This window comes from Physella acuta, unplaced genomic scaffold (assembly GCF_028476545.2).
Source record: "Physella acuta isolate Inbredline_101_S28 unplaced genomic scaffold, ASM2847654v3 ptg000428l, whole genome shotgun sequence".
NCBI classification, from domain to species: domain Eukaryota; kingdom Metazoa; phylum Mollusca; class Gastropoda; family Physidae; genus Physella; species Physella acuta.
The window spans coordinates 8,189-34,281 of NW_026731947.1; the positions used below are offsets into that span (position 1 = coordinate 8,189).

At 37.0% G+C, this 26,093-nt stretch overlaps 1 long non-coding RNA gene across 1 annotated transcript; it reads right to left on the reverse strand.

Annotated features, from left to right (window-relative positions):
- Positions 1–1,673: 1,673 nt before the first annotated feature.
- Positions 1,674–24,739, reverse strand: LOC131942826 (uncharacterized). The gene is made up of 3 exons (XR_009386816.1): positions 24,575–24,739; positions 23,927–24,072; positions 1,674–1,729 (listed from the first exon to the last, which is right to left on the reverse strand). It is a non-coding gene; the product is annotated as an uncharacterized LOC131942826 (long non-coding RNA).
- Positions 24,740–26,093: the final 1,354 nt, after the last annotated feature.

Genomic DNA, 26,093 nt, shown 5'->3' on the forward strand with positions numbered 1-26,093 from the left:
CAACTTGATCACATAATAAAGTTAAATATTAGTTATTGGTAAAATAATAATATAATAGTTATGTTATAAATATTCTCGTACAAATGTCGGCAATGTTTTTATTTAAACAAAAAAAAGAAAATATAAACTATAAATTAGTTAACTTTTAAATTATTTATTAAAAATATTTTATCTATACACATATTCTGGTTTGGTGGTGTCAGTCATCAATTTAATCAAGTACTTTAGCGACATTCAATTATTTATGTTGTAATGACATTAAGGTTAATTTCGGTGTAAACTGGTCAGCTGTAAAAGCATTTGTGTATGAGAACGGCGTATGTCAACAGTATGTTGGAACCTTGTGGGCTAAAAGCATGAACACAACTTAGGGTAAAGACGGTAAGATGTAACATACAAAGGCCAGCAAGTAGATTAAGATTTGGGACGGTGAGAAATGCTTCAGGAACTAAAAACAACACTACACGGAGATTAGCACACCATTCACCACACGGAGATTAGCCGCTAAAAGATTAACGTCCGCAACATTTACCACACGGAGATTAGCACAACATTCACGACACGGGGATTAGCCGATAAAAGATTAACGACTACACCATTCACCACACGGAGATTAGCACAACAATCACGACACGGAGATAAGACGCTAAAAGATTAACGTCCACAACATTTACCACACGGGGATTAGCACAAAATTCACCACACGGAGATTAGCACAACAATCACGACACGGAGATAAAACGCTAAAAGATTAACGTCCACAACATTTACCACACGGGGATTAGCACAAAATTCACCACACGGAGATTAGCACAACAATCACGACACGGAGATAAGACGCTAAAAGATTAACGTCCACAACATTTACCACACGGGGATTAGCACAAAATTCACCACACGGAGATTAGCACAACAATCACGACACGGGGATTAGGAGCTAAAAGATTAACGACTACACCATTCACCACACGGAGATAAGAAGCTAAAAGACTAGCTGAAAACTTGAGATCTGGTGGAAAAAAAAGTTTTTTTTTTTTGGGGGGGGGGGGGGGGGGAGGGGGGGCGGTGCTCATCCTAGGAAACCCTCTGAATACAGCGGTCAATAGCAAAGTATTAAAATCCTAAATACATACAAAATATAAGAACAGTAATTGTTTTTAATCATAAGATAAACAATAATTTATATCAAACGTTCATATTTTTCCACTTTTTTAAAATGCTCGTTATAAACTTGTGTGAAAAATATCTAGACCTACTTACTTCTCAATCTTTCCCTGTACTTTAAGAATCATTTTAAGAAAACTTTATCACTCGTGGGTGTATGTGTTTGACTGATCTCAGTAAATAAGAACACAAACATAATTTACAAATTTAATCAAATAAAACATCCATCCTATAAGACATCAAGGTACCAACTTCAATTTCATAATTTATGTTCTGTACGATTTGCAGCATCAAAGATTGAAATCTAGACATCATCGGATCAAATTTTGTTTATAAAACAACATCTTTCTAAAATGTTAGACCAAAAAATAACTAGACCTACTGTGTAGGACATTAGTACTACCGGTGGTGTATGCGTGACGTCACGTCATTTCGCGCAAACCATTAGCCAAATGAAGGCCAAGGAATTTCCCAATTTTAGAAATAGATTTTTTATTACCAAGAGTTGCTTACCTTGTCTTGTTTTGTTTTTGTTGTTTCTCTGTTGTATCAGTCGTGTCGCTCTCTGTAGAAGATAAAATAATCATCAAATAAACATCAAATAAACATCTAATATTCATCAAATATTCATCAAATATTCACCAAGTATCATCAAAACTTTTTCAGAAAACTGATTTTTGTAATTGAAGATGGATGAAAATAACAACACTTATTGTTTTTTTTTGGGGGTGTTTTTTTTGGGAGTGGGGGGGAAGGGGGACTACGAAGCCTCTACAACACCCTATGACGTAGAAAGATTAGGGTGTAAAGAATTGCGGGCTCGGGGCGCTCAGGATTTAGGCGCCCAGAGCAGCTCAAGCCCCCAACATTAAACATTCATTGAAAATGTTTAATTGTAAAATAAGTAAATGGAGATCTTGCAAATCTGGAGACGGCGGCGGAGTTCGTCAGCAATGTAGTGTGATCCCCCCCCCCCCAACATTGTATATCAAGAACGAAGCAGTCGATATTATATATTGATGGGTTGCCCATTCCAATCTCTCCATGCTTACAAGCCCAGTAGTAAAATACATGCAGTTGCGACTTCTGTTTCGTACAGCTTATATGAGTTTAATAGATTTTATTTATTAAATAACTGATGGGAAGAATAGGTTGACCGTAGATAGGTAAGTCAGGAAGGGCGGGGGGGGGGGGGCGTATCCAGCACACACTAGGGTCGATGAATCAACAGAAACTATTGATGGTCAGTTTTCTATACGTTTTACTTCCATCTTTCGCCAAGAAAGGTTTCCATGGTTACTTGATCGCCCATATGGTTTGTTTATAGACATCTTAGTTTATAGACATCTTCGTTTATAGGCATTTTCTTTTATAGACATCTTCGTTTATAGGCATTTTCGTTTATAGACATCTTCGTTTATAGGCATCTTCGTTTATAGGCATTTTCGTTTATAGACATCTTCGTTTATAGACACCTTCTTTTATAGTCATCTTCGTTTATAGGCATTTTCGTTTATAGGCATCTTCGTTTATAGCCATCTTCTTTTATAGCCATCTACGTTTAATTACAAGCGTAAAAATATTCTCGACATACATTTTCTTCATTCCTTCATCACTTATCACATGTTTTTCCCGTTCGATCCCAAACCGCATGGGCAGATGAAGTAGAGCTGATCTGTTTCAATGGGAGAATAACGTGGTCAACACTATGCCCAGACGCAGGGACGTCCTATAGACTCTAGCCCGGGATCCGAACTCGAAAACGTTGGGTTAGCAGGCGTTGACTCTACCATCCGACCGTCCCTTCATCATACTTTATGTATTCGGTTATAACAATGCTGATCCAACTCACAAGCTAAGATCACGATGTCAATTTCCAGTTGGCGAATTTTTACTTTTAAAAATAGCAACCAAATTTTAAATGCGCCAATTCAATTTAAAAAAGAATTAGTTTTTTTTCCGTGCGGATATTTTGTCAACGTCGGCTTGATTGTGTGAATGTCATTATCGATCATTAGAGAAAAAAAATTGATTTCACAACGTAAAAACAGTTGATGCCTTTTCTGCTGCACACTCTCATTGAGATAGATACACCCACACACTCACACATGCACACTCACACAGATACACTCACTCACACTCACTTACTCACGCAGACACACTCACACAGAAACACTCACACTCACTCACACTCACTCACTCAAGTAGACACACTCACACAGGCGGCAGCACACTAAACAAAACGCCCACGCCTAAAAAAATGAACACATGAACTCGCCCCACACACACCAAAATACAGTCGCATGTATTTAACCACAACATATACATAAAATACACCAGAAACACAGAAACAGCCATCACATTAACAAACATCACATGCATATTAAAAAATACTACATTTACATTAACGAACATCACATAAAAACATTTCCCTACCGCCTCCCCCGCATACACACACATACACACACACATACACACACACACACGCATACACACACACACACACACAAGCACACCTACAACCACATACAAAACCAGTCCGCGACGGGTAAATGTGTGGAAGTCCCTTTGTCTATCATGGAAAATCTGAAGGCAAGATAAAGAGAACACTGAATGGTCTCAACATCTCGATATGATGATATCAATACTAGATGGTCTAAAACTAGATGATACAAGTACTAGATGGTCTAAAACTAGATGATACAAGTACTAGATGGTCTAAAACTAGATGATACAAGTACTAGATGGTCTAAAACTAGACGATATCAATACTAGATGGTCTAAAACTAGATGATACAAGTACTAGATGGTCTAAAACTAGATGATACAAGTACTAGATGGTCTAAAACTAGATGATACAAGTACTAGATGGTCTAAAACTAGACGATATCAATACTAGATGGTCTAAAACTAGATGATACAAGTACTAGATGGTCTAAAACTAGACGATATCAATACTAGATGGTCTAAAACTAGATGATACAAGTACTAGATGGTCTAAAACTAGACGATATCAATACTAGATGGTCTAAAACTAGATGATACAAGTACTAGATGGTCTAAAACTAGACGATATCAATACTAGATGGTCTAAAACTAGATGATACAAGTACTAGATGGTCTAAAACTAGACGATAATAATATTGGATAGTCTGAAAACTAAATGTTACCAATACTAGATTTTCTAAAACAAGATGACTAAAAATATTAGATGGTCTAAGAATCAAAGTTCTTCCAGGCATCTCTTCGGGAGGGTCTTTGCCCCCCGGAAGAAAATCTACCGCCCCCCCCCCCCCCGAACGAAATGGAATTTATACAGAAAATATATACTTATACCACTGCCCCCCCCCCCCCCCCGGAGATATCAAGTGCCCCTCCCCCCTACCTGGAGAAAAAAGTATTGAAAAAAAACACTGCTAAGGATGATAGATATAAGTCAACAATATTTGATTGTCTCAACCCACTTCCCAGACCGTATCAAGCACTCACTCCGGTAAATTGTATCAATTATACAACATCAGTTATCGAAATTCCATCGCACTTCTCTATACTAAAAATATAACCCAATTCCAGGCTAAATTAAAAGCGAACTTCACGTGGACGAGTGCTCATACCGAAGTGATCAGCCCTCATTTGCTAAGTCGGATCAACTCGTGGCCACTCCCTCCTTATCCCTGATAATTATATCATTAACGTCATTCATCAATTTTCTCGAACATTCTTCAGTGTTCTCAGCCCCTGGTGCTGTCCCTCTCTCCCCCTTCCCCCCCCCCCCCCCACCCCCCCCCTCCCCCCGCCCAAGTCAAGATCCCCAACGCCTGTGACCTTAACAGTTTCAAAATTTCTTTTAAAAAAATATTTTTCTTTTACTTAAAACATGGCATTTTTGTATACCGCTCTTTCTTCGTTACTTGGTTAATCCGATGCCAAGATTATCAAGTTTTCTCCCTTGGATAAGATGAATGAACGCGCCCTTCCCTCCCCCCCCCCCCCCCATCTCAGAGCGCCTCATGAGAGTGTAACTGTCTCCCCCTACCTCTCTCTATCTCCCCATCACCCCCTCCCCCTGTCAGACACATTACCTTAATTCAAGCTGAGTGTTCCTTATTTTCTCTCCCCCCCCCCCCCTATCTCTTATCTTTCATTACTTTCTCTCCGCATCTGACCATCACCTCTCCTGCTGACCCTCCCGGAAGAGGGCACCAACAAAATGGCCGCGGTCGTCTCTCGTTTCATTCGATTACCCCAAATTTGATTTGAGATAAACCCCCGCTAGTCCTTAAGTCAACCTTCTCTAGAAGCTGTACATGTTTCTGTGTGACTTCAACGGTGAGGATTTGCTACACATTTCTATCATTGTGAGCACTAATTCTTCTACTCAGCCTTAGCTTTTCTGACCACCTTCATATAAGTCTGTGAGGAATGCCCTAAAGACACTTGCCCCAATTTGTTTTGTTTTTTTTAACGCCGTTTTACCGAATGGACATTTGCACCAATGAAACGTTAGCCAGATTGAATTTCGCCTTAATGGGACGATTACCCAAATGAACGATTATTCGAATACGACACTTTTCTGAAAGCCACTTGCTTGAAAGCTGTTTGCCCGAAAATACTGCAAATAACAAAACATGTTATGATTTTGATAATGAAATAATTGTTAAAAGTTAACCATCTTTTTGAAACAAGCGAAATTAGCGTAGAGCGATATAAAGATTATAAACAATATATTTCTCAGTTTAGCAACCGTGTTTAAAGTTAAACAAGTTATTTTTGTAGCTTTTTGTCGTGTAGCATGATAGCTTTACATAATTATTGCTATTCTACATCAAACATGCCCATATTCCATTAATGCGGCATGTTGTAGATATCACATTCATCAAGAACTTTATTCGTCTTCTTGCAATATGTATCATAAATTGCTGTATTTCATGCCGGCATGTTTATTGTTATTTATTGTGCCGACAGGTCTTCACAAAGCAGATGTTGAGCATACATTACACAACTTTTAATTGGATTACGGTAATTTCCCCTCTATTTTTACCATGAGCGTTCTTCCATGCAAGTGTCTCATTACTGGAAGATTGTGCTGCTATTTGCCCAAGGAAACTAGTTAGATGTCAGCAAATGAACACAGCATTGATGTGACTTGTGTCTGACTGCCATTGATATGCGACTAATTTAGTCAGTCAACATTTGCAATGTGTGCTTCTGGCTGTCATTGATATGCGACTAATTTAGTCAGTCAATATTTGCAATGTGTGCCTCGGACTGTCATTGATATGCGACTAATTTAGTCAGTCAATATTTGCAATGTGTGCTACTAGATCTTGTCACTTGTGGCAGTTTGAACTTCACAAAAGCTATACAAACGCACAATAAGGTCCCGAGTTCGAATACCAGTCCTGCCAAATCTTAAATCGTGTTAAAGTAATGCCTACTAATTTCATGGTACATAATTTTTAAAATAAATTAATATTTGGCCTTTTAATATCAATAATTGTAAAATGAGATGAATCATCAGGAGAAGATAATCGGTTTCCCCTTCCCTTTACGAGCTTATGATGGGAGGCAACTAATGTAATAGAAACTTTAATCATCTAAGAGCGGTGTCCTGTTGAGAACTGACGTCTTGGACGGGGGGATGACATCAAGGACAGACAATCTTCTCACCAGGGGACGTCATCGGGGTGTCAAAAGTCTATGGTTGATCAAGTTTGTTTCGTGGGCGGTGGACGGAGAACGGTTGTTGTTTTTGTTTTCCCGGGGAATAAAAACTTGACATCGGACCGTATCTATGAATCTATTAGCGCATTAAATAAATTAAATTGGGATTTTTTTTCCCAGAAAATAATAAAATTTAAAGTAATTTTTTAATTGTTGTTTTCTCATTAAATAAAATCGGTTAAATTTAAGTGTTTTTTTTTTCTTCAAAATATGTTATTTACAGTTTAAATGACGGGTGGGAAGCAACAAATTGATTATTGATGATTGATCTTTTAAAGTATTGAATTTGAAACTTTTTATTCAAATTTATTTTTTTTTATTTAACAATGTTCGTGTACGAGTAGGCACGTAAGAAAGGAATATTCAGATTTGGTCGTAAACATTAAGAGCTTTGACCTAGGACTAGATTTTTTTATCTGGCCAAGTCTAGGGTATTTAAAACATGCCTGCCCATTAGACCGTCGCGACATCTACTGGACTAATGGAAATGAATTTCATGAATGAGTAATGAGCAGATATCCTTTATCCGCTCAAAGATAAAGTGTACGGCTATTCAAATGAAGGGACCAATCTTGAACTGGGTGAAAATGTTTTGTGCGAGAGGCGAGAGAAACTTCTCGAGTGTGTATCTTCAATATTCTGAAAGATGTTTTATCTTAAATTTTCTGACTGATGTTTTATCTTAAACTTTCTGACTGACGATTTCTCTTGTAGCTAGGGACGCTAACACCATTCGCATACAAATATTTGTGAATGCAAATAAGTTGAAAGATGGCGTTATATGTTTTAGAAAGTGTTTGTTACTTTACCTAAAAGCTTCGCTGTTAATGCAGATCACCTTTATACAAGTAAATCAGAATTTGATTTCGATTATTGATAGATTGTGTGTTCCTATAGCTAAGTGAATAAACAGAAGATTTTTACGACGGGAAATATCTCATTCAGTACATTAATAAGGGCACAAAAATAAAGAAATAGGAACATTGATGAATCTAAATACGAGTTAATATGAGTAGGTCCCAAATGGTGAAGGGTTGTAGGGTTTCTGGTTAATGATTCCTCTAGACAAAGCTTTTACTGTGCAAATATCTCAGGGTAGATCTTTAAACAGATCTATCTTTCTTTGGACTCATCTTCTTTTAGTAGATATTTCTTAGGACATCTTTCTTTAGATCTTCCTTTAGATAGATCTTCCTTTAGGTAGATCTTCCTTTAGATAGATCTTCCTTTAGGTAGATCTTCCTTTAGATAGATCTTCCTTTAGATAGATCTTCCTTTAGGTAGATCTTCCTTTAGATAGATCTTCCTTTAGATAGATCTTCCTTTAGGTAGATCTTGCTTTAGGTATACCTTCCTTTAGGTAGATCTTCCTTTAGGTAGATCTTCCTTTAGGTAGATCTTCTTTTAGGTACACCTTCCTTTAAAGTCACTAAATAAATAAAATTACTAAAATGTGTAACTATAAAAAACTTTTTTTTAAACTTCATGATAAAAAACACAAAAAGCTATTTAATTTTGAAAATGACAAAGTTTACTAAAACACAAAACCCATCGTAAATGGTTCGTTTTTTCGCCACCTCCAAACATAGCAGATGATCCAGAAGACAAACACGATTATGTCTATCAACAAACACGATTATGTCTATCACGCTAAGTTGACGTAATTGCTCTCCGTCTCAGCTCCACAGAACTGTTTTCATTAGCTAAGAGGCGCCAAATTTGCCAGTTTTTTTCCCCTCGTCTTCACCGTGTACTCCACACCCCCAGACACCCCACGCCCCAAACACCCCACACCCCCAGAGAGAGTGGCTCTAATGGGCCGCAGACCTGCTGAAAATGGAAGCTCTGGGAATTTAAAAATATGTTCTCTAACCAAATTGCCCCCACGAATCAAAACTTCCAGAACGTTGGTTAATGTTGATGAAATGAAAGGTCTGATAGATATTACCGAAATCTACGGTACACACATTATCTAATTTAACTTATCGCATTAGCATCATATTTAAAAAGATAATGAGTTTATTTTCGTGTTGTTTATTTCTGCTATAGCTCAAAAAGTTTGCGATTGTCTAAAAGACCGAATAGTTAAGTGGTCGAGTCGTTAGACACATACGGAGCGTTTTGTTATTTGTCGTGTTTCTAGTCCCAGCTAGCCCGTACTGGCTGAACCACCGGCACCACTAGATCCACTGTGTGATCCGGTAAACTAGCACCACCATTGCTACCACTACCTCCTGTTGAACCACTACCACCAATATCAATAGTAGAATCTCTACAACCACTGCCACTGCTACATCATCTGACCAGTCAGACTGCTACCACCACTACCACCAATAGAATCACTACTACAAGAAGAGCCACTACCATACTACCACCACTTCATCATATGACCACTACCAGCAGAAGAACCAGTACCATAAGTAGAGCCATTACCACCAATACCACACCTACTAACTCAATTACTCCATTATCTGACCACTACCACCAGAAGAACCAGTACCAACACTACCACTACTAGCAGAACCACTACCACCACCAGATATATCTGATACAGCGGAAATAAAACTAGAACTTGATTAGGATGTAAATTTGGTTTCGTATATTTAAGGTGGGGGGTCTTAATTTACAAAATAAAATGGTTTATAATACAATTGTCATCAATTCAGATATCCGATAAATGACCAAATTAAGCAGGCCATTAACCCTTTCAAGAATCATACTGAAACTGGTTAATATAAACGTTTAAATCAACTTTCAAATTCACATCTCAATTCTTGCTTGAAAAAAAGCCCATCTGATCAAATATAAATTAATTCAATTCCTATACATTTTTTTGCACTTAATTTAAATAATTCTGCCAATTTTGTGGCTACCAATTTTTACGTAATGTTTTTTTTTTAATCGCCATGGAAAGCGTTAATTACAGTTTATTAGATTGTAAATCATTTTAAAACTGCGACTTTAAAAAACTAAAAATGCTAACCGATGCATTTTTAGGTTTAAAACAAATGATTTACTACTGTTTTTTTAACGCAACAAAGAATGAATAATATATACATTTATACAGTAAATATATATATATATATATATATATATATATATATATATATATATATATATACAGTATGTGTGTGTATGTGTGTGTGTGTGTATTATACTTAAAATTGTTTTTCAACGCTACATTTAATACATGATTATTTGTGTTATACATGTTTTGAACTTGCCTTGAAATGAAATACTTACTTAAAGATATTTTAACGTAACATCGTAAACAAGTTAATTAAAAAAGTCTAGTGACATTTATGCGCAATTTCCTTATGTTATCTAAAAATAGCTCTGACGTATAATGCTGGGGTGCTTTCAAGCTAGAAGAACGATCGGTTTGTAGGTGTTTATGTAATTTTAAAATTTGTGACCGAACGAGAGGATATTTTTGAAAACTTTCTTCGGCAATATTGTTCTAAATTATGGCTGGAATCGATTGGTACATGTTTCAAGTCGCTAAGTGGTCTGGTTGCCGAGATATGGGCCAAAAACTGAATTTTTTCGAGGTTTTTTAGCTTTTCCGGGAAATACATGAAAGAAACCCGGAATTTTTATGGCCTATGCTCATTCTTGTAACTTGCTTAACATAATTGCTTTTGGAACTAGTCATTGATATTGCTTCGTTGAGGAGGAGATACGACTTAAAGCCCGGACACACATTCATCCATACATTCATTCATTCATCCATCCATTCCCAGAAATGACGAGTTAATAAACGCAATTCTCCAGAATGGAAATTGCGCTAAAAAAAAACCTAGTGATGGTTTAACTGTGACCTTCCATAAAATAAAATTTATATCAATTTTATTCCTCGACTCTTGTGGAACATTCGACAGGGGCGATTTACTTTAAGTATCGATTTAACGTATCGACCTGGAGTAGTGTCATCAACTTTCTAGCACACTCAGAAACTCGCTCTTTTCCCACTACTTTTCCACTCTAACCCCCACTCATAAACCACATTAGCTAGTCTCTTCTAATGTCGCACATTATTGTAATGAACGTCCAAATCGTGAGTTTTGTGGTGTACAAATAATTTCAAAACTCTTCAACTCTAACGATATCTCGCTAGCTTAGATATTGGTTGTTTGTCTTTGTAGTTCTAACGAAAATTTACCGTCGAATTGTTTTTTAGGCTGTAAACTTTGATTAGCAAAAATGTGTTTTAAAATAATCCATCTTGACTTCCCCTTCATTGTCATCTGTCTTCTCTCTGTTACCTGAGCTTTCTGTCTCTCTCTGTCATCAATTCCCACAGTGCTTTAGCCCCCCCCCCCCCCCCCAAAAAAAAAATATCAAGTGCCCCCCCCCCCCCCCGGAGAAAAAGTCTGGAAGAAACACTGCTTTAGCCTCCTTAATTCTTAAGTCTCTCCCAAATTGTATCCTTATTTCTCACCGTTGCCCTTCTCTCCCTATCCTACAGTCTCTCCCTAATTTTATCCTTATTTCTCTCTACCCCTCTCTCCCTATCCTTAAGTCTCTCTGCATCACAACATAACTCGCCATTTTTATCTTATTACCGCCTGTCTCCCGCTGATTAATGTTTTTATATCTCAACGCCGGATGAATTATTTTGTTATCCACCTCACACATACGACCTCTCACACACCCTTCGCATATATGAACCATTTCTCACATACACGAATAAATCACTCACAGCACATAATCATTTACACACACATTCCTCTTACACACACCACTTGCATATATGAACCCATTTTATCACATACACACATAAATCACACAGTTTCTATATACACACACATTCCTCTCAAATTCACCTCACATACTCCATAATTTACCTCACTATATATGTTACACACACACACACACCCATCCACACACATCCACCACAGATACAACGCAAACATTCATAAAATCACGTGAACAATCATCACATATACTCATGATGTTTACACTGACTGAAGCTCCACACCTTCCACTGCCCAAACATCCATGTAAATCATTCTACATACCCACCATCACCACCATCACCATCATCATCATCACCATCACTATCACCATCATTATCATCAACACCAACACCAAAAATAACCACACTACTTTAGACCTAAAATCACTGATTATTGTTACGACCCATATAGGGCCTACTAGATAAACATATTTTGCACCGTAAGCCTTGCTTAAATAAATAGCTGACTGCTTTTGATTTTTGTATTAAATGTTTTAGACTCATAAGTTGAATTGCCATGCCCACTATCTGTTAAACTATCCAATGTTAAACTATTCAATACGACGGTTAACTATCCGTTTCTCTGTTAAACCCAATGTTAAACTATTCCATACGACGGTTACATATCCGTTTCACTGTTAATACACCTACTCCGTGTTGAGCTAGCCACGTCACCTCTAACATCAACATCTATATCCATATAACTTAAACACCAACATCACCATCCATATAACTTAAAAATCAACATCTCTATGCTTATAACTTAAACATCAACATATGTTTACATATAACTTAAACATCAACATATCTATACTTATAACTTAAATAACAACATCTATATCCATATAAATAAAACAACAACATCTCTATCCATATAACCTAAACAACAACGTATGTAGACAGTTGCAAGCGGTCTCAAGGGAAGCAACTTGTGAAATTGGTTCGTAAGTTTTCTATGGAAGACGTATAAGCAGGAACAAGAATTGAACCGTTTTAAAATACACCCCGCCCTTCCCTTTCCCCATACCCCCCCCCCCCACCCCCAATTTCCTTACATTCGATTTTTCGCCGTGGGATGTTTATCTGATGACACAAGTTGAGTGAATGTTGTCGTTCAACCGTTCAACCTGAATGTTGTCGTTCAACCCGATAAAACAATGAGTGACGTCTGCACAGGTTGTTGTCCCTGTTTTCATTTGATACTGTCGGGGTTTTTTTTTTCTTCTCATTTTCAAATTGTTGGGGGGCAAGGGTTGAATGATTTGTCAACTTACAATAAATTAAGCGGGACACAAATTAAATATTAGTTTTATCCGTGTGAGATTTTCAGCATGGCTTGGCTTATGGGGAGAGAAAAAATTAAAATCTGTGCTGGGTAGAAGAAGAACCGAACGAACAACGAAACAAACTAGATTAAATAAACGAGGAAAATAATATTTACACTTGTTTCGTTCACTCATTCCCCTCGTTGTTGTTTTTTTTTAAATATGTAAATGTAGGGTGTCTAAATAAATAAATGCATATTGATCTACACGTTTAGAAGAGTTCAAACATTTTAAGCATCAAACCAAACCCATATTTTGCTATGACATGCGGCGTCAGTGGTTCTTAATGTATATTTTTATGTACAGATCTGTAAATCGTCAGTGGTTCTTAAAGTATAGGTCTGTGGACAGCTGTTAAGCCATGAGACTCGGTTCGGCGCATAACACGATTAAAACAAGTTAATAAAAAGTCTAGTGACAATTTAAGCGCAATTTCATTAATTAATTTTTTGTGACCGAACGAAAGAATGTTTTTGAAAATTTTCTTGGGCAATATTGTTCTAAATTATGGCAGGAATCGATTGGTAAATGTTTCAAGTCGCTAAGTGGTCTGGTTGCCGAGATATGGGCCAAAAACTGCATTTTTTTTCGAGGTTTTTTGGCTTTTCCGGGAAATCCAGGAAGGAATTCCGGGAATTTTTTTGCCCACAATCATCCTCGGAACTTGCTTAACTAGTCCTCGATATTGCTTCGTTGAGGAGGAGATACGACTTAAAGCTGCGGACACACATCCATCCATCCATCCAGAAATGACGAGTTCATCGCAATTGTCAGTATGGAAATTGCGCTAAAAAAAACGACAAAGCTTCTGAACTTGCCTTAATGATCTTCCTGTTGAAAAGAAATATCGTCGAAACTTACACAACATGTTTTTTTAATTTAAACATAAAAACCTGTGTTCTATTAAGTTCTGGACCGACCCCACGCCTTACCTGACTAACTGCGTGGTTGTATTGCATCCGACTTTTATTGTATGTTCCTGCTAAAGCGTCATTAAAAAATTAGTTAAAATAAACTTTTACTGCATTATGTGCGGTACACTGAGGTATTAACACCTTTCAATACCCAGTGATGTTCACACCATTTTACACCTCACCGCACACCTAATCTCTGATGGATTCGAACAAAGTTCGCAAGTTGCATTTGTGTTTATCTCCCTGCACGCTCATCTTCCAACAGAGGGGCGGTAATGCTGAGTGGTAAAGGGGAGACAACAAACAGTTAAGTCCCTTGAACTAACTCCAACTCTGTATCTGACTATAATTACTCTAAAACACGGGTTAAAAAACGCATGTAATTTTTTAAAACTTTAAATAACACACTTTTTAATGCACTTAAACGAAGACATTAAACAAAGTGATCTTTATTTAGATTTACACGAGTAGAAGGCAAGTTTATTTTATCTTCTTTTTTTTTTTTGCATTTATTAAAAACTTTTTTTTTAAACAAACATTTTTTTTTGTTTTATTCTTAATATCTATAAATTGTAAAAACACAAACATGCATCGATAATTTGACCAACCCTAGACCATTTCAGATTTCACACGCCACCTAGATCACACCTAATGTCCAACATCTAACAATAAGTTCATCTAACTTAGCAACAACACTACAATCCAAACTGAGTTTATTATGTCAAGTAGAACTTGCCTGCCTCCCCCCACCTCCACACCCCCCTCCCCCCCCCCCTCCCACACACACCCAAACCTCGCTCATTCACCACAATGAGAATGAATGCTACTGTTCGCACTTCTGTGTTTAAAAAATTCTTTGCGAGAAATAACGCATTTATTTTTCTCTCCAATTACAGCAAAAAACGCGAATTTTCGCGTGTGACGGAACATTTTAACGTAAAAATTGATGTGAAACTGATTTTCGACTTGATCGTGTTTTTTTTCACGAATAAAGAAGGGGAAGTAAGCGTCTGACATTATCTATTAATTAATGTAAAAAGGGGAGATAATTCTCTTCAAACCGGAAGTTGCACAATGTCTGATTTTTTAAAAAGATTAAATGGCTAAATTACTTGGCCGATTTGCGATTAAGATTAATTAAAGCGATAAATTGAGCGGGCTCAATGTAGATTAGATGACAGGGCACCGTGACATATCTGCTCACACTGCTAACACACACACACATATTCACTGCTCACACACACACACACGCTGCTGATACACACACATGGGATACTTAATCTCTTAATCACCGTGGGGGAGAGCAGTTTTTTTTTCAGCTTTACTGCAATCCGTATCATTATTAACTTCCATTTTTATAATTTATAAAAAAAATATTTTAAAACAAACAAAATTTATGGTTTGGGGTCCCAGTTTTTTAATAGTTTAGTATCTTGAGGTCAGTTAATAAGCTTCAAGCACAGCATGGAATTTTATTTCAATGTTTACTCGGGGGAGGGGGGGAGCGAAAAAAAGGGGAGGGGGGACGTGAAAAGGAGGGGTATCAGGAGGCTGAATACACAGGTTCAGTGAGTAAATGAATGAACATATTTATGATTGTATGCCTACACACAACATATACAACATTCATATGGGCTAGAGTACGCACAACATATAAACATTCGTAAGGGCTAGAGTACGCACAACATATAAACATTAATAAAGACAGGCGACACACAACTAACTAAAATTGATATGGGCAGATTACACACAACATATGTGAACAAGAGTAAAAACAACATATAAACATTGATAAGGACAGAGTACACACAACATATAAACAATGATAAGAACAGACTACATACAACATCAGACCAAACACATCGATTTTTATTTGGTATGTGTTAGGTCCTTTTTAAAAACAATTTCATAATTGAAAAATCCAAAATTTAATTGCTCATTAAGTTACCTTTTCGGGCATAGCGGTAAAAAAAACAGCTGACGCAGAGTTTGTCTGTTGTTTATTAATCTCGGCATATTAATTGATAGTCTGGTCAGTTCTATGCCCAGGCGCATTTACTTCCTAAAGTGAGACAGGTACTAATCAGAGCTGGGTGGACTCAGGGACGTCAAACAGACCCTAACCCGGTACCCGAACTCGAATCCTTCGGAAAAGTTAGCAGGCGTGTGCTCTACCGTCCGACCACGCCGTCTCCTAACAAAGCCAAAATCCGGAATTTTTATGGTTAACAGAAACAAATCATAAAGATCCGAGATAATGTTTTTAGTGGATAAAAGACGTTGTCGGTTTTTGTACACGGTATCATTGTATCTTCCACACAACAACTTACTGCTTTATGTTTTACACGCAGGAAAAAATAAATCGACATGGGTGTGAGAAGGGAAGTAATCGTGCAAGCGGTAGGGGAGATAACAGGAGACGGACGTGAGTACTGCGCTCCCGGGGACAGATGGGGAGTGTGACGTCCTTTTGTGGGACAGATCTCTGGGCTTGTGTGTGTCAGGAACACCAGGAGGGGCGTCTGTAACCGTCGGGAGCAGAGGGGGGGGGGTGTGGGGGGGGGGGGGGGTAAAGTGTAACGGGGGGGGGGGTAAAGTGTAAAGGGGGGGGGTTCTCAGGCAAGAGCATGCTCGATATTCTGGTCTAGAAAAAAATAAGTATTTGATCTATAGCATGCATGTAGGGCTCTGTAACAGTCGGGAGCAGAGGGGGGGGGGGGTAGGTAAAGTGTAGGGGGTAGGGGGGTCTCAGGCAACATCGTGTTCAATATTCTGGTCTAGAAAAAAAATAAGTATTTGAAATATAGCATGCATGTAGGTCTAGTCAATCGATTATATATGAGTTGAAAATTGTGCGTAAATGTCAGATCAAGTAAAATTGTGTACAAGCCAAATATGTACACGCTAGATATCTGAATGTCTGCAGTAACCGAAATATGGTTTGTGTCGTGTGTACACAATTAAAATCTGTTCACGTCCAAAATGTGCGTTTTAAGACATTTTCAGTGCGAAACAAAACAAAACCATTTTTATCTCGCTACTGATATGATTTAAAGTAAGATGTGGAATTAATGAAATGAACTTTAGTGAAGATGCTAAAATTTCAACCAACCCGCCCCAAACTATTTTTTTTAAAAATCATTCTTCGATTACCCATCTGTGGCTAGAGTTGTTGTATACCCTCTCATATTTTTACTCCAATGTAGCAACATCAGAGCTACCAATCCGTGAGTGAATTAATAAATGTCTTACGGTATCTGTGTCGAGCATTCACGATGAAACCCCTGACCAAAGACAACTAAGAGGGAACACGGAGTAATATGTTGTCTTTAGTTCGCACTCTTTTCCCTTCGAAATACTTTTATTGTAATACTAGCATGTACCCCCGTTATCGTTCAAATCATATGTCGATATATATATATATATAAATATATATATATATATATATATATATATATATATATATATATATATATATATATATATATATATATATACACATATATATATATATATATATATATATATATATATATATATATATATATATATAAATATATATATATATATATATATATATATTTATCTATATATATGTATATATTTATTTATCTATATAAAAACATATATATATATATATATATATATATATATATATATATATATATATATATATATATATATATATATATATATATATATATATATATATATATATATATATATTCTAACTCTAACAACCCGTCGTGTCTCACACCAGCACCCCTCCCACCCCCATCCTTTCATTCAGTTATTTATTCTTCCTTATGTCGGTTACATTCGCTTATCGGGGATTCCCTAAAATCACTTTTATAGAGGTGACCTTTTAATTAAATTTTATACCGGAAGCAATACAATGTATCTATTAATATCCCGCGCGTGCGGTGACGTAGATGGGTGACCTAAAGCGGAAGTAGCGTGCCAGCTCTCTGGACGTCATGTTGTTAAGGTCCCTATAGTAGGTCAAGGTCGTTAGTTCTTGTACCGTTGGGGCGGGACTTTGAATATCATCCAGAACTGGTAAATGAAAATATTGTGTTAATTTATCCAATCACCTGTCAAAATCGACAAAAACGAAAGCTGGAATTACTGCCATTTGGGTCGAAAGTAAACGGGTCAAAATGTCGACTAGCGATTTCAAATAATGTTAGGTAATCAACGAACTGTCTATTGTATGGTCATCTTTTTGAGTCGTCCATTTGGTTAATCGGTCATCTTATCTGTCAGCCATCTTGTCACTTTGACCTAGTACTACCTGATCTCCGAATAGATTTGTACGACGCACCGAAAATTAAAAAAAAACAGTAATTGGTAATTAATTGCCGCGTTGACCTTTAACAAAGCAGCTCTTGTTCTACTAAAGGTCACCCCATCTAAATTACACAACAACCCTAAGACAATCAACGACATCGACAATCTTTCGCTAATTATCTTAATTAATTTATCACCGAAATACCTCGGCCTATCACACCGCCATCTAGACAGTGACTTCCCACACTGCGCATGACTGCTTCCGTTATTCGGCTAATGCGCATCTGATTCGGACATGCAACGTGCTTGGCGCGCGGGGACAAGGCGGAAATGGCGTCACGTGTTTCGAATGTTGGTCCGTTAACCTGTATCTCTCAGCAGACGATCGGAAATCCTGGCCTAGGGAAGGGGTGGGGGCATTGAGGGCGAGGTCATAGATTTCTGATTAAAGGGTAAGGTAGGATGGGGGGGTGGGGGTGTTTTTTGTCTTCTGGTGATTGTTGGGGCAAATATTCAAACAGTTTAGGTCGTTGTGGGGGTGACAGAGTGGGGGTGTGGTTGAAGGTGTGGTTGAGGGTGCGTGTGGTTAGGGGTGGGTCTGGTTAAGGGTGTGAGTGGTTGAGGATGGGTGTGGTTGAGAGTGGGTGAGATTGCAAGATGTGTGGCGGAGCCTGTGACTTATAATTTAAATAAAAATAATATTAAAACTGAGTATAAGGGCAAGTCATATCGCCAGAAATGAGCTTTAAGTTGACATAAACATTGTGTATGAGACTGTCAACTGTTAAAAAGATAATCATCTAAGTGGCGTTAGTAGTTTTGTATGTAGCTCATTATGTTGTCTCACACTACGGAGGACAATGAAATGGTGACATGACAGGGTTTACTATACAGAAATGGTGACATGACAGGGTTTACTATACAGAAATGGTGACATGACAGACGGCACCATACATGACAAAAAGGACAAAAAATGACAATGTCACCAAACACGATAGATGTCACCAGACAAACACTCGGGCAGATGAGGCTCGTTAGCTGGGGACAGCCACTCTTCTAGGAGAGACAACTCCAAAATTAAACAACTGCTGCCTTGTAGTTTGTTCTTGGTTGGACAAAGGCTATGGAAGCAAATCCAAAAACAAAAGCAGGCTGAAATCGGAGTCAATCGCCTCAATGGCGCATAACCAGTTGACACGTATCCTTAATTGAGTTGGAGGGGGATCCCTTCCAACACTAAAATTAAGAACGAAGAAGAAGAAGAAGACCAGACAAACTGATGGAGTCCCTGAACTAGTACGAGGTCATCAGACCTAGCTCTGATACCCCCCCCCCCCACCACTACATATCTCCCACTCACTGAGGCCGTGTAATGCGGGCAGTAATGTCCAGTTAATGGTCAAAAGAGCCATTAATAGTTCACGTCTGAGAAACCAGAAGGGTTTGTGGCACCAGTCCCCAGTAGACTCGTGGCTGGAATCTCAAAGAACTTTTAACCCTCGCCCGTCACGTGATGTTCGGTGTGAGCAAGGATGGGGAGGGAGGGGCTGGAGTTCTGAACTCATATCTAAAGCTTAAAGTCTTGCATTAACGTTTCTATTTTAAGAGATTAGTTTGTTTACAGTTTCTGTGGGAGAAAAACGCGTTTCACTTCCTAGTACTAAAATTTGAAATTGATACACGTAGTTTGATGTGAAAAAAAAGTCAAAATTGAACAAGTGAAAGTGATCAAAAACGTCAAATAACAAGTTTGTAGAGGTGAAATGTGACAAGAAAAAAATGTCACCAAATAACGACATGTGAAAGCCATTCAAAAAGTCATAGCAAAGTCACAAACTTTGCTTGGAGAAATGTCGGGACCAAAGTCCCATTCTGGGGTTAATGTATCGATCTATTTTTAGCAGCGTTCTTCCCTCAGGATATACAAGAGTGTATTTGTTTCTAGAGTCAAGAATAGATTGTGCGATAAGCAATTAATTGAGCAATTAATGAAGTCATGTGCGGCATTAGAAAAAGAAGTAGATCGCGCGATTTGAGTTGACTTTGACGTCATTCATCACGTGATTTGAGTTGACTTTGACGTCATTCATCACGTGAAACAAGCTTAGATGTGATAAGCAGAGCTATTTAAAGGATGGGGGGGTATGAAAAACATTGTCCTGAGCCGGATGTCAATATTTACTAACTAGGTCAGTGAGACCTACACAGATGATGTAAAGTTTGTGTTGGTGGGTTGGCCTGTACAGACTAGCTGTGGTCTGTTAAGACTTTTGTTCAATTTGTTGTTATTAGTCATTCAAACTAGTGGGCTTTCTCAACTTGCCAATGGGGGTCGGCGTGGTCGAGTCGGTAAAAAGTCTCGAGTTCGAACCCTCGGGCAGATAATCGTTAGCTGGGGACAGCCGCTCTTCTAGGAGAGACAACTCGAAAATCAAACAACTGCCTCCTTCTATTTTGTTTTTGGTTGGAGGAAGGCTATTGTAGTAAATCCAAAAAGAAAAGCAGGCTGAAATCGGAGTCAATGGCCTCAATGGTGCATAACCAGTTGACACGTTTACTTAATTGTGTTGGAGGGAATCCCTTACAACACTAAATTTAAGAACAAAGAAGAACTTGCCAATTATTTAATTATATAATTGATGATAAAAAATATTTAAAGACACTTAAATTATACCTTAGGCTGAATTTTGGACGTAAAAATTATCCATGAGGTCAACCCTGGACGTACAAATTACACATCAGCTTAAATTTGGACAGACAAACTGAACCTCGGGATAAATTTGGACGTACAAATCACACCTAAGACTCATCCTCAAACACTCATATAAGAATTCTATCCCCGTCTATTGGTGTCTGTTGGTTTCTAAAGAAAAGCTTTGTTACTCTGAACGTCTGTTAGTTTCTAAAGAAAAGCTGTCTTACTCTAAACGTCGGTTGTTTTGTAGAAAGAAAACTGCTCCAGTTAAGCGCGAGCAGACTTAGGGAAGGCTAACGATTTTGGTGTAATCTCCTGGAAAGGTGGTCTCTGTAACGGGTGGCCGATTAAGCGAGTTGATAACACGGGTGGTATTTACTTGCTCCGGCCCGGTCAATCGTTTACTGCTTTGAACTTCCTGATAACGAATTGACCCATCTAATAGAAAATGTTTTATGGAGTTTTCGGTAGCCGGAAATTCCCTTGTTGGATTACCTTGGAGAAATGAAAACAATTTTCTCTGTTTTTTCCGAAGACGGAAAGTGCAGTGTTTCGTTTCGTGGTTGTACGGATCAATGGGATGAGATAATTTATTGAATTTCGAATTTTATAAATTTGGAACATTATTTGTTCACGGACCATTATTGAACGCAGTAGTTTTTCAACCAAAGGATAATCACTGCTTTGCCCGTTTGTTGAAATTATCACACAAATAAACCCTAATTATAGCAAAAATCTAATCCTAAAAATTTTTTAGTCGATACGCAAAGCTAGCGGAACATAAAACCCTTGAAATTAAAAAAAAAATTAATTCACTAAAATAAGAATTTAAACATAAGCTCAGGCTCGTAAGATGTGGACAGCAGCCCATATAGAAGAGAAAACTCAATTAAATGTTTACGCTTTTTATACTGTAAATACAAATGTATTAAAAATAACTACTTAATAATATATATTTTCTTTTCGGTTGTTTTTTAATGCTTAGAATTGTTTTGATTATCAAAATTTTATATTCAAATGTATTAAGAATGTCTACTTCGTAATACATACTATAAGTGTTTTGTTTTTTTCGGGCAAACGGCCTAAGGCAAGTGTTCGTCGGAAAAGTTTCCATTCGAAATAAACCGGGAGTGATCCCCCCTAAACTTTCTCGAATATTCTTATATATCAATAAGGGGGGTGGTATCCCGGGATATAGACATGATTTTAATCCATTTTTTAATCAATTAAACTTTTAAAAATAGAATAGAATATCGTTGAAAAAAAATGAGCACCAAGTGAATCGCAAACAATATGTGTATAATAGTGCGGAATATTAGTACTTTATAAATTCATATTCGTTGTTTTTTTTCTTTGTTTTTTTTTTAAAAATTTTTTTTGGGGGGGGGGGGGGGGGGGGGGGGGAATCGGAAATAACGTAAATTACTACTTTCGTTCAAAGGAAATTACTCAAAATTTGATAGAAAGCAAAGAAAGAGATCTTTTACTTACGTGGTATGAAATTTCATTTATCTAGCTTAAACAGTACTTTATAGGCTTTTAGAAAAACAAAAGTAGAATAAGTTCAACTTCCGGTTACAGGAAATAGCTCAAAAGTTGATACAGAACTACAAATTTTATGTTATACTTATATATGATTTTCGTCAACCTAGCTGTAACGGTACTCAAGTTATCGTGTTCACAGACACACACACACACACACACACGCACATACGCACGTACATACATACAAACACATAAATACGGACAAAATTGCAAAACTATGTTTTTCCGACTCAGGGAGGTGAAAAACGTCAAGATTTGTGAAAAGCTCTATTCGATTTTTTGCACGATTATAATACTTCCTCTATACTTAGCATACCTGAAAGTAAAAACGACTTTTGAAAAAACGACATTGAGCGTCTTTCGGGAAATGTCGTAAACCCGTTTAGATGTAGGTGAAGTATCTTAGTATATTCATGTATTTTTATCATCTTCTTTATATGCCATAGCTACCAATCATGTAGCAGTTAATTATACAAATGAAGATAATTCAACCGAAATATATGTACATTGAAAATGTAAACATACTGCTGTATGTATACAGTTATATTGTAGATCAAGGATTTCCGACATTAATAAAGTTTATCCAAGAGATAAACAAGTTTTAAATGAGAAGCAAAACAATAGATGAAATGTAATTTATAAGATGTTTTTATATTTTGCACCTTCTAGAAAAAAACGCTTTGCTAATGCTTAAATGCAAGATAAATGAATCTAAATAAACCTTTAAGCATTTACTCCGCATATTTCTAAAGCTGAAGACATTACCACACACAGTCAGAGTTTATACCATTAACTGGATTATGTTGTCTATGATGCTTGATGAAACGATAATTACACTTTTTGTGGTAGTTGATGGTGTAACAGATGATGGCGTGGCTCTAGCAGATGTATACAACAGACAAGCCAGGAAGCCAGAAACGTAATCATTTTTTTACTGCAGATCTTTAAGATATCGGCAGAGAAGACTCAAAAAGTGCGTTAAAAATTAATTTTTAGATATAGTTAACTGTAGGAGGAATATTTTACATACATTTTAAATTATGTCCGTATTTAATACGTTTGTGAATGTATTGGTTTTAACAGTAATTTTATTTTTAAACACAATTAATATTTTACAAGGAAAATTTAAAATATGAATATCAAAACCTGGAATTTATGATAAAACAAATATTTTTGAACGACCTAAAAGTTTGTTATTTTATATATACTTCGCGTATGTAAAGATCATTAGATGAATAAAAAAAAAGAGAGAAGTCGAACATAAATTTTGAAATCGCATCTGTAAAAATATATCACGATCTAAAATATGCCCTCGAGATGCCTTTCAAATTAACTCTTAAAAGTTGCCCACGATATGCTATATAAATATGCCCTTAAAAGATATCTTCTACATGTCTCAGAGAAATCATCAAGAATCCATCCATACATTTCTACTTTTGCTATACAATTAGAGTAAAAAAATGTAAACCTATTCTGTCGTGTTTCTTTAATCAAATATATTTTTACCAGAAAAAATTAAAATGGTACTCACGTTTTCTTTCAGCGTGTAAAATCTTGCTGGATGAGTACTGGGTTGTGCTGAGTCCTGCTAAGTCGCGCGTTACTTAATTTACTAAAACAGTTTCCAATGTTTGTTTTGAAACATTTCTCTTAAACCCAATGAAGTTCAGTAAGCTCCTTATATATATATATATATATATATATATATATATATATATATATATATATATATATATATATATATATATATATATATATATATATATATATATATATATATATATATATATATATATATATAAATATATATATATATATATATATATATATATAAATATAAATATATATATATATATATATATATATATATATATATATATATATATATACAGGGATGATAAAGATAGACGCAAGCGCAAAGGTTTGAAACAGAAAAAACGGCAGAGAAAAAGCTATCAAATTATTATTTTTATTGTATATTTAATGCGTTAAAGCATATTGTACAAACTCATTTTTCTTGCTAAATGACTTAGAAATAATTTTATTTATTATCCGGAAAAAATGTATCAATGTATCCGTTTATAAATAATATCAATCTGATATAAAAACGAAACTAAAAGAAAAACACATTCAAAAAGATTTTTAAAAATTTCAGTTACAACTTCTAATCAAATAGTACCAGTCGCTTCCAGAAACAAGTTTAATCAAAGTTTTCAAAGTTTGTTTTTTCTTGGAGCCACCAGTTTGTGAATGGACAGCGACGCGCAACCTCGCATCTCCCCCAGCAGACGTTTCTCCCAGATATAGCTCAGCCCGTCATTCGGCGCAGACGACCTGCGACAGACGTTTTACCAGGCGAGGTCTGGCACCGGGTGAGCGGTGGTCGTGGTGAGCGGTGACGGTGGTACAATTGTCGTGGTACGAAGGTGCGGTGGTCGGTGGTCGTGGTACGGTCAGCGGTGGTTGTGGTACGGTGAGCGGTGGTCGTGGTGAGCGGTGACGGTGGTACGCGGTGGTAGTGGTACGGTGGTCGTGGTACGGTGATCGTGTGACGGTGGTCGTGGTATGAGTGAGCGGTGGTCGTTGTTTTGATGAGCAGTGGTCGTTGTATGGTGGTCGTTGCAACGGTGGTTGTGGTACGGTGGTCGTTGCAACGGTGGTCGTGGGATGGTTGTCGTGGTACGGTGGTTGTGGTACGGTGGTCGTGGTACGGTGGTTGTGGTACGGTGGTAGTGGTACGGTGGTCGTGGTACGGTGGTTGTGGTACGGTGGTTGTGGTACGGTGGTTGTGGTACGGTGGTTGTGGTACGGTGGTTGTGGTACGGTGGTTGTGGTACGGTGGTCGTGGTACGGTGGTCGTGGTACGGTGGTTGTGGTACGGTGGTTGTGGTACGGTGGTCGTGGTACGGTGGTCGTGGTACGGTGGTTGTGGTACGGTGATTGTGGTACGGTGGTCGTGGTACAATGAGCGGTGGTGCTGGTGTTTTTGATGAGTCAAGTTTTACCACAAATCTAAAATTAAACCTACCACGGGAGGCAGCTATCAAACTGTTGAGTAAATCATTATCTTTCAAGGTTGAATAATCAAAGATTTTGTGATGTCTAACGCTTGGTCGTAAAGGGTGGGATCAGTTCAAATGTACATGGGACTAGATCGTGTAAAGAATACTTTAATTACCTTTGTTGTAAAAAGTCAAATGGTTTAAAAGATGTTTAGTCGGAATGGCGTTGGGTAATTTTTTTTCGTGACTACTAAAGGTGCAATGTATTGTGTAGCTGGCATCATGTAATACATAACTAGTATGATGTGGTATTGTGTATTTAGTATAATGTATTATGTAGTTGTATAATGTATTATATAACTAGTATAATGTATTGTGTTAATAGTTTGATGTAAAGGAAGTCATAATTAATTCGATTTTTTTATGGTAATTGGAATAATGTGTTTTGTAGATGGTATAATGTATTATTTAACGGGTATAACGAGTCAAATTTTAAATCAATGTAAATTGTTTTGTTAATATGGCTGAGGTTGACACAAAGTAATCACTTGAATAAATGTCTAGTACTGATATGGACTAAATAAACATTCTAATTAGTTTTTATCATATCCTGAAAACAACCAATCCGCACTAAAAAGATCTTATTCTTATATAACTAGCTATTCATAGATGATCATTGCCCTTCTATCTATTGCC